Here is a 9750-nt window from a genome sequence, read left to right as displayed (position 1 = left end):
AAATCATAGAATCACCCTGTTTATAAAAGTCATCCTCCCTCTGGGTATCTTATCCCAGTAAATCTCTATAGACGTTCAAATCCCTAACTAGTTTAGGATATATTCCCTAATGTTTGGGGCAGATGTTTTCTGATTTTTTTGTTTGTTTTCCTCTCATGCCTTTTGATGCAATACTTAGGGTTACCTATTGCTTCTCAAGCATGCCTCATCTGGGATACCAGCTTTGGTTACCTTTTCCTCCATGAACACATCAGCAGGCAGGCCCTATGTTATTTTCCTCTATTCCATGATTAGAATCATGGCCCATACCCAAAATTACAACCTTGGCATGTTGTAGAAATTTGTAATGGTTAGGAGGAAACTCATGATGTAATGTTAAGTAAAAGAAGAAGGTTATAAAATAAAACTATTTCCATGTGTGGTACTAATTATGATTTTTTAATAGCTGTGACTGGAAACATGGTAATTTGAATTGGTAACAGTTCTTATCACCTCATGTGGAGATTATGAAACAAATGTTATTTTGCCTTTTATTCATACAGATTTGTTTTTATTCCATGTTTTGTCATATTTTATAATCAGAAAAATGTTTTTAAAAATAATTCAGTGGTGTTAGTTGTCCCTTTGCCTTAAGGAATGTAGTGTTCAGAAAGTTCTAGAGGCACTCCAGCAATCCTTTAGTAGGTGGACTTTAGATGAGAGACAAACCCCTCCACTTTCCCTTATTTATGTATGGAAAGAGACTCTTAGAGACAGGTTTTCGGGGCCTCTCTACAGAGACTTTGAGGGGCTCCACCAGAAGAATTAGAGTTAAGGTCCCCTTTGGTTATTTGGAAAGCCCCTCATTGGGGGCTTTCAGGGTCTAAATTTGTCAAGCTTTGCATTAAGCAGTTCACAATGAACCCAAGGAAATTTGGGGGCTCATGCATCACTCGAATCTAATTGATGGTGGTTCTGGGTCCATTGATATTTCCTCAAATATTCTAAACACAGGTAATAGTATCTAATCCAGACGTACAACAACTGTTGTAAGCATTATGGATGATTTCTGAGTAACTTGACCTGCCAACGTGTCCCCATGAGATTTTTTGTCTTTTCAGAGGAAGTCAACATGATGTGAAAAGAACATGACTTTTCAAGTCAGGTTGACCTGGGTTTGAATCTTTTAATCCACTACTTATTAACTTTGTGTATTTGTTTTTATTTTATTTTATTTTTTGCCCTGGATATGCTAAGAGGAAGCTGTGTGTCTTTGGACAACTTTTTTTTTTTTTTCCTTTTCTTTAACCCTGTGACTGTTTCCTTAGAATAATCACAACTTCTCATTGATTACTGGAAACATTTGAAAACTTTCTTTTTCTTTTCTTTTTTTTTTTAATTTTCTTGCGCAGGGACCATGCTAATTTTCTCTGTATCGTTCCAATTTTAGTATATGTGCTGCCGAAGCGAGCACGAAAACTTTCTGATTTATAACAAGTACTTAGTAATTGCTAGGCAAATGGTCTGCTCTAGCAGCTGGGAATATAAAGATTGGCCAGTGTCTTAATTTTCAGTTAAATTTCCATGAAGGCAGAGGCATACTCAATTCAGGGCATGTCAGTCTTACTTCCACGTGGAGAGAGAAGACTGGCCAGTTGAGTCAATGCATTGGCACCATTGCTCTTGGTTTTGTGTTGCTATGGTGAAGCTGGTCGTGCTGAGCTGATGGGTACCTATCTGCTGTTGAGGAAATGCTCCTGATGGTTTGGGTTGCTGTCAGCACTGCAGTGGTTCCTGGCTGGGCTACCACTTTCTGTGCCTGCTCACTGTTCTTCCAAAAGCTCAACACTATGCCAGAGTGGCTGAGCCTCAGCTTTCCCCCCCATAAAACTTAGGCTTATTTTGAGTTTGCAGCACCCACTCAAGAAAAAACAATCTTTTTTCCCCATCAATTTCTCCTTTAGTGTGTTCATTGTCATTTTCTTCCAGCATCTCTTGCTCAATAGGACCTTGGCTTATCCCAGATTTCCCTAGCCTTGGATTTTGAGGGAATAGGAGATGCAATCTTCTCTTTGAGGATTCTGACCTTCTTATGCAGGTTGATATACTCTCTACCTTGAACTTTGGGGAGGAAGGGAAATCTTTCTTCCAGGTAAAAAGTGATAGCTGGCTTTATATGTGCATAATCAAGAGGACCTACACAAGTGAACTTTCCCAGAGCACAGACCAGCTTCTAGGCAACTTTCTTTCTACGTTTCTTCTTAAACTGAGAAGCCACTCCAGAATGAAAACCAAATAAAGCAAAACAAAGCAAATAAAACCCCTCTGCCGCATTAGTCACCCCATTAGAGTTACTATATTTTGTAAATTCTAAGACAACATTGACAGTGAATTCAGCATTCTTTCATGTCCCACTAAGGAAAATACAAAACTAAGCAGACAGAGAATAAACAAAACATTTGCCATCTACAAAGCATCATTGATTATAAGACCCATCACAATTTCAGAGTTGTTAAAATATGAAAACAAAACAAAAACAGAAAACCAAACCTGAGTCTTAGAGTTGATAAAAAAAAAAAAAAAAAAAAAAAAAAACAACAGAGGACTTCTCCATCAGTAGGAATAAAAGAACCTCGCCTTCAGTTAGTGGTTGGGAGACTAACCAGACCAGACAGCATCCTGCAGATTCCGAGGGAGGTTAAAAGGTTTGGGGTAAGGAAGCGAGGAGGAGGAAATAATGAGGTGGCTTTGCTCTGTCTGCATTAAGTCCAAACATGCTAAATTCACGAGTGAGAAACCCCCTGCTTTTAGTCTTTGTTTCATACACACATACGCACGCGCGCACACACACACGCACACACACGTGCACATATTTCTCCCTGCTTTCCATCTGGACTTTGTTGAAAGTCTCAGGTCAAGTCAGCCTGAAAAAAAAAAAAAAAAAATACAGTGGAGCTACGTTCTACAGTATGACATCATGTCTCCTCTGTTTCTCATTATTAAGTTGAGCTTCAGATGTTAAAATCATATTCTCCTTACCCCTTGCTGCTTTTTTTCTCACCCTCCCCCACACAATCCCAACTTGATGGAGTGCCATTGTTTTTATAGTTGAACCACAGTGCCAGACACACAAAATTACTAACCTGACATTGGGAAAACACATCGTATGAATAAAAACTGGGCTTTGATAATTTTAACTCTGCTGTTTTTAGTGTATTTCTTCACCAGCTGCAGGTCTACAACTTATTTTTAACTGTTTAGTTTTGCCCTACATGCAAAGAAGATATATTTTATAAAATAAAAAACTTTGGATTTATTTTTAAAAAGTATATAATTTGCATAATTTCTTAGACACATGTAATATCGTGACATGAGTTATAAATTAATTTGTGTAATTTTATTTTAGAAATTTATAAAATAGTGACCTAATTTAAAAATTTTAAAAATAGTGAAAGCATGCCAGAATAATGCCTGTTCTTTCCACTGGAAAATATGGAAAGGCCATATAAGAATTTTGGCTATAGCATACAGTAATTTTTAAAATCTTAATGTAAAACAACCAAACTATTAAAATTAAGTTAAATTTTTTAAGAAGAATTTATGGTGAAACTACAACTTGAAATATAGCCCAAGTTGTTGTTAGTATTATTTTAGTAATTATAGTCCCTAATGTTTTATTGAAGAGGCACATTTGTGCAAGGTACTTAATAGTATTAGTGAAAAGAACCAAACTAGTTATTTCTAAAATAAATTACATTTCTGCAGAATGATGACAATGAGATACGTGAAGCTGTCATCTTCTACCCCTCTGCCATCTGTTTTTCTTTCTGCCCTTTGTGAATAAACTCAAACGCTTTGCCATCTCTAAGCATCTATTCAGAGAGAAGTTTTAGAAAACTGGAAAGTGAAAGTAGCAGGATTGTTGACCCTGGGAACGTAATGGGCAGATAAAGTGCTTTAGGTTGGAAGAGAGAGGTAGAAACGAGATGGAAGATGTGATTTAAAAATACATATAAAACTCTGTACTCCACAAAGAAAACATATTCTTTTTCAATCTCTAAGGATATTTAAAAAATATATAATTATGTATTAAGCTACAAAAATTGTCAATGCATTTAAAAACAGAAATAATCCAAATGCCATTGTTTGATCCACTGAAAAAATTTTAGAAATTAAAAATAAAAATTTAAAATAAATCAGCTAATTGAAAATATTTTTAAAACTCTCTGTAGCAGGTACTGATAGTTATTCACTGCTAGTCTGTTTTCCCATTTTATATAGTAATCAAGTTTTTAATTGGGTGTATGGTCAACCAGTGAAAGACTACATTTCCCGGTATTCCTTGATGCTAGAAGTGAACATGTGACTAAATTCCGGTCAACAAGGTGTGGGTGGCAGTGGTTTTTTTTTTTTTTTTTTTAAGACTAGTCATCTATAGTAGTGAGAGCAGTGATTTTTGCAACTTATATTTTGCAAATTCTTTTCTTCTCCTTTATGCTTGTTCTAATGGGGTAGAAGGTGGTGATGGGTGATGATGCTAAGAACTACAGGAGTGATCTGAAATCATGATGTAAAACTGCCTGCTGTGGAAACCAGTGGTATAGCGAGATAGAAAAAGACTAAGCTGTCCTCAGCCCTACGTGGACATTTACCTTATTTTAGCCACTATAATTTAGGGCTTCTCATTTATAGCAGTCAAACCTGATTTCTCACTAATATGTCTCTTTTCTTGAGTTAAAAAGGAAAAAAAATTCAAAGTTGAGATTATTGAAAATGATGATAAGGACACTGGATATCAGATCTTATATGCTGGAAACTGAAAATATATCCAGAATGCATTTCATCAGTGCATTTTGTATTAAATGAGGAAGAATTAAGAACAAGCTAACACTTACCAAAAAGTTGAAAAATAATCACATTAATCTAAGGGAAGCAAAAGAAAAAAATTAAGAGCAGAAATTAATCAAGACAGATAAAACAGAGAATTGCCAGTAAAGTTAAACAATATAGGGTGAAAACAAAATACACAGTGTTATGCATTAAAATGGATAGAACATTAAATAATGGAGTTATAAAAAATATATAAGAGAATATGATGTTTAATATAACAAGTATGAAAACTGGCAGTTTTGTAGGAAAATACATATTGCTAAAATTAAGTCAGGATAATCCCAGAGTTTTGGGAGGCTATGGTGGGAGGATTGCTTGAGGCCAGGAGTTTGAGACCAGCCTGGGCAACATAGTGAGACCCCCATCTCTACAAAAAAAAATTAGCCGGGCATGGTGGTATGTACCTGTAGTCCTAGCTACTCAAGAGGCTAAGTAAGGCAGGAGGATCACTTGAGCCCAGGAGTTCGAGGTTATAGTAAGCTAAGATTGTGCCACTGTACTCTAGCCTGGGCGACAGAGTGAAACTCCATCTCTACAAAAAAGAAAAAAAAATTAAGTCAGGATTAAAAAAACCCCAAAACTTGAATAGATCAATAGCCTTTGAAGAAACTAAAAATGTTGCAAAAAAATTATCTCCAAGATGAGGACAGACCTGAGTCATTTTCATGGGTGAGTTTTTTCAAACCTCCTGATAACTGGTAATTGCCATGTTATCCTCCTGCCTCAGCCTCCTGAGTAGTTGGAACTACAGGCCAGTGCCACCACGCCCAGCTAATTTTTTCTATTTTTAGTAGAGATGGGGTCTCGCTATTGCTCATGCTGGTCTCAAACTCCTGACCTCAAGCAATCCTTCCACCTCAGCCTCCCAGAATGCTAGGATTACAGGGATGTGCCATTATGCCCACCTTCTAACAGGCTTTTAAGTGATAATTTTAAAATGAGTTAAAAATTAGTCAAAGAGTGAAGTGCCTAAAATGAATATTTTCAAGTCTTTCAAATAACCAAGTCTTAGCTGCAATGAATGTAGACAAACGGGCACGTAAGCTCCCAGTCCACTACTCCTTATATGTCATGTCCAGATATACATGAATCTCCTTAAGGATCATCTACAATAACCAACGACGTATTCATAGGCTGAGTTAAGGATGAATGATGCTCCATTCCCTTATCTCTTTCCGAAAATTTCCTTCACAGGTGGTGGGAACTCTCTACTTCAACACTGACTGTTTGCTAATACTTGTTTGATCTCAGTTAAACCATTTTGCTCACAGCCTTCATTTTCTTTCTCCCTGTGATAAGTCAGTATTTTTTACCTATGTTCCAGGGACACAGTGAAGCAGAACCGACTGACCATAGTGAAGCAAGTGGCAGAGAAGCCCAAAATGGGCATAGTGAAAATCTCAAGACTCTAAACCAATGAATCGACTAAAGAGGTAAAAACCTCCACAGGAAGGAAGACTGACCTTCTGAGCTTTTGTCCCTTAGGGAATATTAGTTTTACCTTTTCTGCTAAAATCATGGCAACCAGGCTGAGAACTTAGGCTAGATTATTTATTCAACGTGACAGCCCCTCCTCCCCTTTCTTTCTCTTTCTCTCTAACACTTTACCCATGACCTTTCCAGACTCTTCAAGTTTTTTTAAAATAAACATCATCAAAGAATCAGAATTAGGTGAATAGGCATTGAAAATCTGAGTTACCTTTTGTTTCTCTTTGTCTCAAAAGAAAAAAAAGTTTAAACATTTCCCAGATGATCTTTACCTATTGAAATTAATGGCAGCAATTCAAGCCTTTTAGAGTTAAATTATCTCACTGGTGCTCAGGAAAAGCTGAAGTTCTGTAGTTCCAACTGCCTGTGGGCAGAAGGAAAAATGAATTCTTGAAAAAAGACCTGTTGATTGCAACTTTGTCTTGTGAAAAGAGCAATTGCTCAGTGGGAAATGGAAGATCACAAATCTTCCACTTTTGGAACTAAATGATAATAGAGTTTTAATACTCTAACAAAAATAAAACCTCCTCAGTGAGCTACTCAAACACTGCATTGCTTGAATAATGTGCTGAGTTAAGTAGGGAGGCCTGCAAGGTAGTAATTACTCTAAGGAGGCTGCAGGGAAAGGAAAGTACATTCCAGACACCTAATCATTTACAATTGAGTTTAATGAGGTAGTAATTTACAGCTTTGGGGGTGGAAGTATGGAAAGGTCCCTGCCAGGAACTGGGCAGACTCTTTAAAATCCTGGAGTTTAATGAAGGCATTGGAGGGTGGTTTCATAGGGCCGAACTGTGTAATTCCATCTGCTCAGTGCTTGGACAGGAAGTAAATGACAAGGCACTTGGGACCTACATCTGGAAACAACATGTTTCAAAGGATTTTATAAATCCTGCAGTAAAAGAAGAAAAAGAAGAAAGAAAAAAACAGAGGTGAAAGGGCATAATTATGGGAGATGAGGAAGTACAACAAAGAAGGGGCTTTGCAGGGTTTTTTTTTAGCTGGAAGAAATAACATTTTCTAATGTCAAGGTTAGTCATTGATAATAATTGACAGAGCACACTTGTCAAGGCTGATATGAAAACAGAAGGTACTGGAGCTTCTTTTTTGGACAGGATTTGGGTGAAGACTATAAACTAGTTCAGTATCCATTGAACTTACCTAAAGACCCCTTTTCAGTCTTCCAGTAATGTTGCTGTTATCTTCTTTGTTGTTATCATTTCTTGGTTCATAATATACTGGGTTAATTTTGCTTTCTATTCACTGTTGCTTTGTAAATACAGCTAGCATATGAAGGCAGTTTGTCTTAGAGATGCAAAAGGCTCAAGGCACAATTATGTACCGTAGGGGCAAAAAGGAACTACTGGACTAGCTTCTCATTATATCTTGCCAACAACTGATATAAATCAGGATTTGCTGCTTCTCGCTTTGCCTGAGTACTCTTCATATTTTATTTTATGTTTACTCCTATTTCAACTCTCCCAAGAGTAAGTTTTGTGTCCCCCCATTTCCAAATCCTCAAAAACATTCTCCTGCTGGTAACCAAGTTTCCTTATTTTTTCCTTTTCTAATTGTTTCTGAAAGTTGGGAAGAGGTGAGGTTAGATCAAAGGGAATAGAGAGGAGCCATTACATTTCTTGTCTTTGAAGAACATAGATCCGGGATAAAACTCACCCCTTCATCAGGCTATTATAAAATATTTCAGAAGTAAATATTGTGTGACTGTGGGCCAGGCAGGCAAGTGGTGCTGGCGAAAGAAATCAGACCCATTTATAGCAAGAATGTGATCACAGTCACGTTCACAATCGTAATCACTGATAACAGTGCTGGAGCATTTACTCTGTGCTGAGTGCTTTACATGCATTATCTCAATTCTTTCAGTAACCCTATGAAATGGGTTATACTTTTATCTCATTTTGCAGATGAGAAAACTGAAGCTCATAGAAGTTAATAGCTCAAAGTCACTGGGATAGTAGATCGAATGGAGGATTCAAACCCAAGTCTGTTTGACTCTAGAGCCTACAATCTTAACTCTTACAATATATTACCTTGAATTCCATTTGTTTGGATGTCATATTATAGGGATTTTTAAAAGATTTGACCAGAGTGATAGTCCTAATGACATCAGGGAAACACTTCCATTCCCCTAAAAAGCAAAAATACTTTAAAGATAAAAGTATTTCATATGATATTTGGACTACTGAGTAAAGAAAAAAAGGATTTTTTTTTTTTTGCCATGTGTAATACTTTTTTACCATAGACCTTAGAATCTGACCCAAGGAAAAAGAGAAATTGGTTTTTCAAATGCTTTATATTACCATTTTTCAGAGAATAAGCAGTTTTCCATGTCTCGATTTTGAACATATTCTTTTGCTGATTAAAAATCATAAACAAGTTTTTTTAGTTTCTCAAGACCTGCAGTCTATCTTTTGAAAGTCTAGGCAAAATCTCTACACTGGAATAATAATTATCCTTTGGAAAGCTATGTATGCCTATCCACAATAAGAAACATGTGACAAGGTATTTAGTTATGGTTTCAATCCACATGAACTGGGAAGGACTTTCAAGTTAAATAAATCTTCATATGTGTGACAAAAACAAGCTCTAATATACTATCGGTAAAGCCAGTAGGGAAATCTGAGACCAGAAGTGCTAATGAAGGTAGAAAAAATTTGAAAATTTTAATATTAAGCTCTTATTTCTCTCTCTTTCTGGTCTGCAGAGTTAACAGCATGAATACTGGAATTTCCTTTGGTACAGCTAGTTTATTTCCAGTTTTGAGACTATTACACTGCCAATCTTAGAAAAACCAATCTCTAACTTGGAAGAAGTATACTAAGTTACTCATAAAACTGTTTTCTTTCTTTAGAAGATCACAGAAGTAATAAAGTAAGTAATCTCCCATCCCCTGGACCAGCAAATACCAGCTTATGTTGGATTGTTGATGTTGCTTTCATGATGCTAGAGTTGTGATGTGTATTATCTCTTGAATACCTTTGACATGAGTCAAACACATAAAAATCAAGTCCATTTATTGATTATCTTTTTTATTCTTTGGAGAAATACACTAGTGCCCCATTTATCCAGCATGGCTGGGGGTTGAGCTCTTCTATTTAATAGATATTCTTCCAAAAATTTTACCTCTTCAAATGCCAGTTCTAAAAACTTGCATAGAAAGATGCTATGGATATCTTTCTGTGTGAGTTATCTGTTTGCCTTCTTAAAAAGAAGATACTACATTAACTTAGTTTTATTTTTACGACCTCAGATCCTTGTTCTGAATAATCATGGTCTTGTGATAGCCTGTATTCTGCTGTGTTGTAGGAGAATTACTGCTAAGGCATGAAAAGCTATTGAGATCGAAGGGCTGTGCTAAGGCTGAATGAAACTAGA

At 36.4% G+C, this 9750-nt stretch overlaps 1 non-coding gene across 1 annotated transcript; it reads right to left on the bottom strand.

The window, feature by feature from the left end:
* Nucleotides 1–1345: 1345 nt before the first annotated feature.
* Nucleotides 1346–1453, bottom strand: LOC138388839 (U6 spliceosomal RNA). Its single transcript, XR_011234318.1, has one exon. It is a non-coding gene; the product is annotated as a U6 spliceosomal RNA (small nuclear RNA).
* Nucleotides 1454–9750: the final 8297 nt, after the last annotated feature.

The sequence above is a fragment of the Eulemur rufifrons genome, chromosome 7 (assembly GCF_041146395.1).
Source record: "Eulemur rufifrons isolate Redbay chromosome 7, OSU_ERuf_1, whole genome shotgun sequence".
Lineage (NCBI taxonomy): Eukaryota > Metazoa > Chordata > Mammalia > Primates > Lemuridae > Eulemur > Eulemur rufifrons.
The sequence above is the reverse complement of the archived record's forward strand: the minus strand, read 5'-3'. Positions and strand labels throughout refer to the sequence as shown.